We start from the raw sequence: 10,420 nt of genomic DNA, 5'->3' as shown, positions 1-10,420 counted from the left end.
CAGAGAGTTATATAATAGCCAAATATCAATCAAAATGACCTCAAGTGCCAATCATCTAGAAATGCTCTTGTAACCTCCCATCACTACCCTAATATAATACAGACCTCCTCCTCACTTCCACAAGATTACAACCCTCTTAACTGTAACCTGCCCCTCGCTTGGAGCTACTTTAAACCTTTTGTTTCTGCACGGTTATAGTTTTTTTAGGTGTGACTCGCTTCTTCCTTAAAACTTACTGTTAATAAATCCTCTGTTTCCTAAATCTCACTAAGCTGTAATTCTTTACTAGGTTGGCAAAAAGAACCGAGGTAACACTGGAGTTCAGATCACCCCAAAACAGTAACAATAGGAACAAGTCAGTATTGAATGGACATATAAAGCATATCATGAAAGGAAAGGGAAGGCAGGAGGGATATAGTGGTCCCCAAACTGCATGTGTCTTTCTCTTTCTATATATTACATCAGATAAATTATAGAAAGTGATTGTCATAAACATCCACATTCTCTCTTGAATCTGAGGAATTTTACAACTTCCCCGACTCAGCAGTTTATTTCTCTTTCTGGCTCTAATAGACCATTAGAACTCTAAGCAGTCTCTTCTACTCTTTTCTTATTTTATTTCCTAATCTGTGACTGGTCTTTTAGGAAATAGATTATTATGTATTATTGTAATACAACAGCAGGATTTTAAAATATACCATGATAACAAATAAATAATGTAAATTTAACTCAATACTCTTAAAAAAGAGAAAGAAAAAGCAAGAATAATTATGTAGTGTCATCGATTCTTTGTTACTCTTAATTCATTGAATTAACATAATATGAGATCTCTGGTTCTCCTATTTTAACAGTCGTCATAGTTGCCTTTCACCTCTTAATGTCAGCATTTCTCCAAATTAAGTATAACTGTGTTGTTAATCCAGTGTTTATAAAAAGCTCTTTTCTCTAGGGCATGTAACCCATGAATCACAGGGTACAGTGCAGATCATGTAGAGAAACCATCTGTGCAGATGGGTGTTTATTATATTGGTTGTAAAATGTTTGTATTTGTTATGCATGAAATGTTGAATAATTTAAAATAGATTTTTAGATAAATAGCTAAATACAAGACAACTATCACATGAAATTATCAAATAAGGAAATAGTGATTAAATATAACAATAAAGAAAAAAAAACAGTCTGTGTTGACATCAAACATGGATTCTGAGAGATTTTTAAGTATGATTCAAACCAAACACAGTTTTTACTCTACCTATTGAATTTTCAACACAATCTCTAGGATAAATGTACTCTTCGATGTAATACCTTATATTCCTTAGTCCTTTTCTAAAGTAAATTGCTTTATAGCTCTATGGTAAATATTTCTTCATGATAAATAGTGTGTGTGTGTGTGTGTGTGTGTGTGTGTGTGTGTATGTCCACATAGGGGTGGAGATGGATTAAACAACAAAAGCAATATCATCTTCTCTTCTTTTTAAATTTTTGATGGTAATTTGATGATTTGATACCTATGCCTATGAAATAACTTGATTTAGGGCATGCTTCAGGTTCTGGGGAAGGTTAGTGATTAAGAAATTCTGATAAAATAAAACAATGTTTTAAAAGAAAGCCAATGTGTTTGGATTGTAATTGATCTGAAACCTACAACTCCTGTTTATGATGAGAAAACAAGCAGTAACTGGAAGCAGCAGCTACCTCATTACCGTACTGAAGCTAGCTGTAATATAATTGGAAGGAGAGTGGTGTTTTTACGGAGTTAAGTAAATTTTAAGAGTGCCTAAGAGTGCTTAGCACATATCTGATATCCTATAATGAAAAAACAATGTTGTTTAAGAGGAAGAAAGGATAATGGAGAGCCAGATGGAGTTCGAATTTGCCTAGAGGTTATAGAAAGGAAAAGAAGGCTTCATCCTCCTTTATTTATATCACCACTGTTTATAGACATAATATTAGTTTAATTTTAATGTACTGTTAAATCTTAACATTGACATCAAAAACGGAATCTGTCATATTTTCTGGAAAATGTCATTATTCCTGGATATTATCTTTCTCTCCTCTCACTGCCACTAGTATGATTCTTTAGTTTTCTAGGCTCAAAATTTAAATCTCTTATTCTCCTTGTTCTCATTCTTATTCACATCTAATTTATCAGTAAGTCCTAAAACTCCTATGTCCATTTAAAATTTGGCCTGCCTTTTCCATGTCCCAAATAACTGCCCAATTTCTGTTAAGTTTGTAAACGCTGTGTACAGACTTTTCTCTACACTTACTGTACAGAGACTTTCCTCAGGTTTCAACCTTCCAGTTCATTCCTCAACTTAAGCCTGATGTATCACTCTCACACATTATTTTTATGCATTCTGCTGCTCAAAACCTATAATGAGTCTTTATTATTTTATAGTAAATTTGCTTTCAAATCCCTTTCCAGAATAAGTTAACCATCCTAATTTTTCACCTCCGCTATGTGTGGAATATCTTTCCTGTCATAGGTGAGTCTCCTAACCTGCAATCCAACATGTACTGCACCCTAAATTTACCTTCAGGTAAATTAACTTGAGATAAAGTTCATGAAATAGACCCCTCAAACTATTATTATTTCAAGAAAGAGTGATGAAGAGAATGTTTACTATAATCATGTCCTTCATAAAAAAAAATTAGAATATAATAGTTTTTATTTTCTTAGCCTGAAAAATGTTACTCATTTAAAGTCTCAATATTATTTTTTTGGAATATTCAAGCTATTATCATTTATTTAACAAACGTATATTGATCACCTGTTATGTTCCAGATGCTTTACCAGTCACTTTTCTAAACATTGGTAAGCTTACATTTTAGAAGAGTAAGTTCTAATACAGAGCAAAAGAGATGGATATAATAAAGAGAGGTAAAAGTGAGGGATAAAAAATGGACATCTTTAATGGAATAATCTGTTAATTCTTCCTAAGGAGATGAGAATGAGCGAGGATCAGAATGTTCAAAGGGAACCAACGTTGTGAAGATCTGAGGAAAGCTCTTACCAGACAAAGACAGTAAACATACCTACCATGATGTGAGGTTGGAAACACAGGGAGGATATGATCACAGCTTTATAAGGAGTTTGTAGGTGTTTATATTTTAGTCCAGGTTAAGTATAAGTTATTAGAGATTTTGAATAAGAAAATGATATTTCTTATTTCTTATTGTTTTAGATAAGAAATTATAAAGGCATCATTTCAAAGCTTCTCTTTCGTGAACAAACATGTTATCTTACCTTACTGGTTTTCTTTCTGTTTCTGAACATGATAAAGAGGTGAAAAGGAATTTCAGGGCAGAGTCGTCAGACATGCCAATATTTACAATATGATCCTATACAAAGAGGAAACAATAGACAATGAGAAGGAGAGCTAGTGAGATAGGAAGAAAATCAGAGTATTTTGTAGTTATGGAAACCACAACCGAAAGCTACCTTGAGAAAATAGAGATTGGTCAACTGTTTTGTATGCTGCTTAGAAGTTTGGTTAGATACAGAGTGAAAATGAACATTAGATATAATAACATATACAGCACTGATGACTGTGAAAAAGAGAAGTTTCATTGAATTAGAGATGAAGTGGGAAGATTGGAGACTTATCAGATGAGAAAGCCGAGACATCGACTCTCCACAACTTGATTTCTTTTTTTGAATATTTTGTTAGTAAAGGGATGAAATAATTTTCAAAGAATGTAATGTGGTCAGGAGAGATATCTTTAGTAGTATGTTTATAACGAGACGAGACCTAAAAATATATATTGTATGCTGATGGGAATAACTCTGAAGACAGAAAAATTGATGACATAGAACAGAAACAATGTAATCACCATAATTAAGATACTGAATGTTCCAGAAAAGTTGGAATCCAGAAATCAAGCAAATTGAAACTTGGAGCATATACATAGGAGAAAAAAAAAAATTGGTACAAATCTATGTTGTTAATTGATTTGATTGTGAGAAGATACAGCCTTTCCTCAATTCTCTTTATCATTTTTTAATGAAATATGAAGCAAAATCATCAGCTGAAAGACTTGATGAGGAATTGGATAACGGTTTGGTAAGGAGAAGGTGGTATGAAATAGCTTTCTCAGGAATTGGGAAGGAAAGCTCACTAGGCAAATAGATTTGTGGGCTGCTGACAGTGTTGAGTGCTCATGTGAGATTCATGATTATGAATTTCAAGTGAGACCAGTCAGCACTATTGTGTCATTTTTCTTTAGAAATATTGACTTATAAGTGGAGATGTACAAAGAGCTGAGATTTAAGACATGGATATCAGAAGAGAGTTTTTTTTTTTTTTTCTTGAAACATGGTGTCCTGATGCATATAAAAAATTCCCAAGTTCAGAATCCTACATTTGATATATTTTACACTTCAGTTCCAATGGTCCTTCTCATGTAGTTATACTTTTAACTCCAACAGACATCATTAAATAAGATCTGATAAATTCTACATGTAATTGCTTAGGTCAGTCATTCAAAATGTTTATGCACCAAGAAAGAATTTAATGAAGAAAACATATCCCGCAGAAGACCATGATATTTAAAAAATTTCATTTATTATAACCTTTTTTATTTCAAAGTTTCATTAATTTAATTTATATGTACATAATACATACTTTAATCACCAACATGAATGTTACATTATTATACAAAATTTAATCATTCCACATTAACAAAAAAGGAAATGAAAAGCAAAATGGAAAAGAAACATGTTTTTGTTAACATGTAGTCTTATTGAAGAGAATATTTTGCTTTTCACTGGACTTTTAAAAATATAGAACATATTTCTGAACCTAATATTTTCACCTATAATCAATCTTAGGAAGTAAAAAGCAAAAATTACTATTCTATAATGGAATATACCTTACTATGAAGTTGCCTGAGATAATTTTCAAATATTCATATCTATCTTGAAGTATTTGCTTATCGTGACTATTCTCAAAGCTCTAATTTCTTTCTTACCATTTAGACCATTGAATTTGGAATGTTACTACCTTCAAAGAGTTTACTGTGGATTTTATTTTTCTGATCATTTTATAAGAATGATAACTAAGGTGGCACACTTCATCATATTTATAGAGATAAATGACCAATAAACTATGAGCTTGTTTTCTTAGAAAAACAATTCAGAATTGTATTGCTAATTAGTAATTACTTACTCATTCTATATTTTTTGGTTATGTCTTCCTAAGATCAGAAAACAGAAAATTAATCATTATATCATCTATTTATATTTTATAATAATGTGGGTCATATGAATAAGAGTTCTATATTATTTAGCCCTTTGCTTCTTTAATAGATAACATTCTTCCCACACCTTAGCTTTCATTCTGGCCTTTTCTCTTTTAAAATGTTACGTATTAAAGTCCATAACTTTGGTATAAGAAGGGAATGTTCTAGCAAGAGATATGAAAATTTTTAAGTTTCATAGGAACGATACATCTTAATCTCTTTATGAATCTTCTCCTAGTTCCTCTCTAACATGAACATGCTAGCATACATACACCAACACATACACACACACACTGACAAGGAGTCTCTTGAGACTCCATTACATCTCTAATGGATATTAATGGGAATTCAGGGTTCTCAAAATTAAAGGGCTATCAGTATTTTTGTAAATAAAAATTGAATCACACTCTAGTCTTTTATAGGTTGGTACTGCTATTTGTACTGTGATGTCATCTCTGTATTTTTATATTTTGCATGACTTATTTTGAACTTTGTTTTAGCATTGTATATAAAGAAATGTTTATATTATTGGGATGTGCTCTGTTTTGATTTAGTATTCTTTATAAATTAAATTTATTGAATTAACATTGATTAATAACATTATATAAATTTCAGGTGCACAACTTTATAATAAGAAATCTGCATACTCTATTGTGTGCTCACCATCTGAAGTCTAGTTTTGGATGTATTTAATCCCAGCTATAAATATCCTTTTTAATATAAACACTTGATAATCCCCATGCTCACTCTATTTGATTAGTAGGCTTTCTGATATCTCTAACTATAAATCTCCAATACATTCTAGATTACACATAAGTTTGATTGTTTTATGCCAATGGGATGCATATTTCAGTGGTGATAAACCAAAAGTCAGAGTCCATATTTTTTTGTTTCTAGTATTTCTCGCAATCTTGGAACATGTTAGTTTAAATTTATATATATATATATATTTTTTTTTTTTCTTAAAATTACAGGCTTTTGAGAAAGGTAGTAACATTGGGTCACTCGGTTAGATATGTTTAAATATCTCAATTGAGAATTGATCCAAAAATTATTGAAATATTTCTAACTCAAGACTATTTTCAATGATCAATCACTTGTCAATGCCAGTTCAATGAGACTATTACATGAAACCTCCAAAAGGGTAAATATTTCCTCTTGGAGGATAGTGGTGAAATTATTTCAGATTTTCTTTTCCTGTCAAAGTCAACTCTGAAACTATGTCTTCATATTTGATTTCAGCATTTGTGCTGGTTATAAGACTGCCTAATAATGTCTCATCAGTTTTTGTCTTCGATGTGCCAGTAACACCATCAAGTAGAGACAAACCCTTTGTGGTTGAATATTTCACCACAATTAAACTCCAACTCTTCTCTATAAAATGTAAAATAAATAAGTAAAATAAAATAAAATAAAATAAAATAATAGAATAGAATGGAATAGAATAGAATAATAGAATAGAATAGAATAGAATAGAATAGAATAGAATAGAATGGAGTAGAGTAGAGTAGAGTAGAGTAGAGTAGAGTAGAGTAGAATAGATTAGAATAGAATAGAATATTTAGTGTTTAGATCTAACCTTTCTCATTCAGGTAGTAGCAAAAATCTCTCTTCTTAGTAATTCTCTGCCTTATACCTCTTTTGATTATGTATGTAGCCTTTTAATGTCTTTCTTTAAATTGCTGTTACCTTCATTTAGTGGCAAAATCATCTGTTCCTCACTGGAATATTTTTTGGGAAATCTCAATTAACTTAACAAAGAGAGGGAATTGAAAACTTTGCTGAATTTGTTTTATAATAGAAATTTACAAAAATACTTATAGAGATAAATAGCCATAAATTCAGTTTTTAGTTATTTCACACTTCCTAATTGCATATTTCTTTTCACTGATTGTGTGAACTAAGGTAGTCACAGATTAATTTATTCCACTTTCTGCAAATAACCATGATCCATCACAAAAAATAACAATGATTGTTTCAAATTTCACAGATATAAACAAACACAAATGATATAAATATGTATTTGCTGGAAGGTACTGACACAGTCCTTAAAATTTATGTTCATAACTTAAAAACATAACTATAAAAAATAGTTCTTTGAGAATCACAATTAGTCATTTTTTAAAGTATATGAAGAAAATTATTCAAACTTCTTCTAATATTTTTTTTTCTCTGCATTTACCACATTGTCAAAGGGCCATTTAATACATCACCAGGAAACTTATTGACTTGCACAACATTCCTGGAGAAACATTGTTACTAGTATACTACTATGTATCTCAAACTTTTAAGAATCACTTGTCCTGTTCATTAAAATGTACCACAGAGATTTGGATTCTTCAGTAGTTTTAAGATGAGGCCCAGTAATCTATTTATTTATTTACTAGTAAGACCCTCAGTGGTTCTGATACAAGCTATCTAAAATCCATGCTTGGATAAGCCTTAGAAAAACATGTAAAAACGAAGACTTTGGGATCAGACAAATTTGAATACATATTTCTATTCTGTATGACTAAGTTATTCTTTATACTTCTCAGTCTCATTGTCTGTACAATGGAACTAATAATTGTGTATATTATTTAGACTTTTGGAGGTAATTAAAATAATGCATTTCGAAAGCTTTACTCAGTGCCTGGCACCCAGAAATTGCTCAATAAATGTTAGCCCTCATGATTGTTTTAACTTATATTAGTCTAAACTAGGATCTAATGACCGAGTACAGGCCAGTGGGTGATTAGCAGAGTTCAATCTACCATTTGAAAACTTCTCTTTCTTTTGATTTTTCTGTGAACTCTCTGGCTCAGATTTTTTAGGCTAATTTTACATTGTCTATTGCATTACATTTTTTTTTTCTTTTTAAATTAGTTTCAAGTATATAGTACTTTGGTTAGACATTTGTAAAGTTTATGAGCCGATCCCCTTGATTACTCTGGCTCTCAGATCTTCTCTCTGGCTCTACACCTAACCATTAAATTACTGCTGTCTGCATTCCCTATGCCATGCTCCCCATCTCCATGACTCTCTTAACAACTACTAATTTGTACTTCTTTAACCCTTCACTGCTTTCTCACAGCTTCCGCCAGCACCCTCCCCTCTGACCATCACCCTATTATCCTCTATATTTGTGGGTCTATTTTCAATTAGTTCTTTTTGTTCCTTAGATTCCTCATATAAGTGAAATCATATGGTATTTATGTTTCTCTGTCTGACTTATTTCTCTCAGCATAATAACCTCTAGGTCCATCCACATTTTTTTTTTCATGACTTTTCTAAGCATTCTTGTTTGTGCAGTCTTATTCCAATGACCACAAAATCTTCACCTGTGGTCTTGACCTCTTTCTTATATTTATGTGTGGCTATTTATTATCTTTAGTTAGTTGTCCTCAAATCAATTCAAAATAAATATATACAATTACTTTGTCAATTTCTTCCCCCGAACTCTTTCTCTTTCTTTCTTTTTTTTTTTTTTTTAATGTATGTCCCCTGACTTATTCTCCTGCTTGTAACAGTGTGATGTAAAAGAATCTTCTTTTGGCTCTTTTCTCTCTCTTCTTCCACACCTCACCCACCTCCAAAATAGTTCACAAATATTTCTAATTTCAATGTTATTGCCTAAATTCAAGTATCTGTAATCGCTTTATTACTATCACTACCATAGATTTCTAACTGGTATCTCTGCCTGTGGGCTTGATTTCAGTTTATCCATACTGTGTAGTTTGGTAGAATAATTTTATGAAAACTCAGATTTTTTTGCTTTACAAAGCTCTCTACATTTTCTTATATTTTCAAACTCCCTGAAATATCTACTAATGCCTCTGACTCAAGCTCTAATTTCAATTACAAGTATAATTTCCTTTAGACTTTAAACAGTATTCAGAATATATTCCTTCTCCTCTTTATCTAATTGTTATTTGTGATTTTTGATGTATTACTATTGTATTCCCAGTACTAACATAATCTCTAGCACATCACAACCTTTCAATATGGTGGAAGACAGAAGATATGCTTAGCCACATGGTGCTCTTCATATAGTCTTTAGTAATGATTTAAACTATTAAGGTCACTGCACTTTCATTTCTAGTTCAGTAGTCCTAATTCACAGAGATGAAAATCCTAAAACATCTTTTAGATTGAGTTAAAATCTTGTTTTAATAATCTTTTATAAATTTAACAGTTTTTCATATTATGTTCCATAGCATGCTCATGTGCTGAGTGAGATACTGAAATATTTATTCATACAGCCTTTAGGATGGTGGTGTTGTATATGGGGTAGCTGAAATCCTTGGGTTTGTCTTCTCACCTTGAAAAGTTCACCCATTTCCCTAGGTGTGCCATAATAAAAAAGAGATTGAGAGGCACGTTGCTACTGATTATTCATTTAATCCCATGTCTTCTCACTATTAATATAACTCACAATTAGATATTACTTTATAAGCACCTCTAACTTAAAAATTGGGAGGAATGGATTCTAAATTTGTTTGTTTGGTTTTTTTTTATTAACTTGGCTAGTCGTGAACATTTAACAAATTCCATAAACCCGATTATCCTCATCAGAAGGCCAAATGGATGGACTAGCTATGCTAAGACCACTTAAAGTTCCAAAAGTATATGATTATATTTTTCACAAATACAGTGCAGTCCTTACAATTTATTCATTACTTGCAAAATATTGTATGAAAATGACAAAATTTTGAGCAGTATTATTGTGTATAAACTTTAGATAAATGGTAAACTTTCCAAGAAAATAAAGGAGACAATATATAGTGTTAATAGTAAAAATAAAAAAAAATAAAAAGCCTTGCAATCAATGGAGAATATATAGATGTAAAATATCAAATTATGTCTTGTATGAAATTAGAACCAAAAGAAAAAAAAATGGAACAATAACATAAGTTTCTCCTTAAAGAGGAATGGAAGTAAAAATATTCTCAGTAGTTTTGTGTATCTTTCAACCTCTTTCTACCTACCCCGATTCTGATCTACTATCACCCCAGTAAAGTATTTGTGGATTTTAAATGTGTGTAGCCAATTGATTTCCTATACAAGGTAATTGTAAGAGATCCTGAAAGGACTTGTGTATACATACAATTTTCAGAAGAGTTAGCCTGTAATTTTCATTTTCATTCTACAGTGAACTTTATAACATGGGATCCTGTTGAAATAACTTCATCTTTCC

Source organism: Pteropus alecto, unplaced genomic scaffold (genome assembly GCF_000325575.1).
Source record: "Pteropus alecto unplaced genomic scaffold, ASM32557v1 scaffold20, whole genome shotgun sequence".
Lineage (NCBI taxonomy): Eukaryota > Metazoa > Chordata > Mammalia > Chiroptera > Pteropodidae > Pteropus > Pteropus alecto.
Note: the sequence above shows the minus strand (reverse complement) of the source record.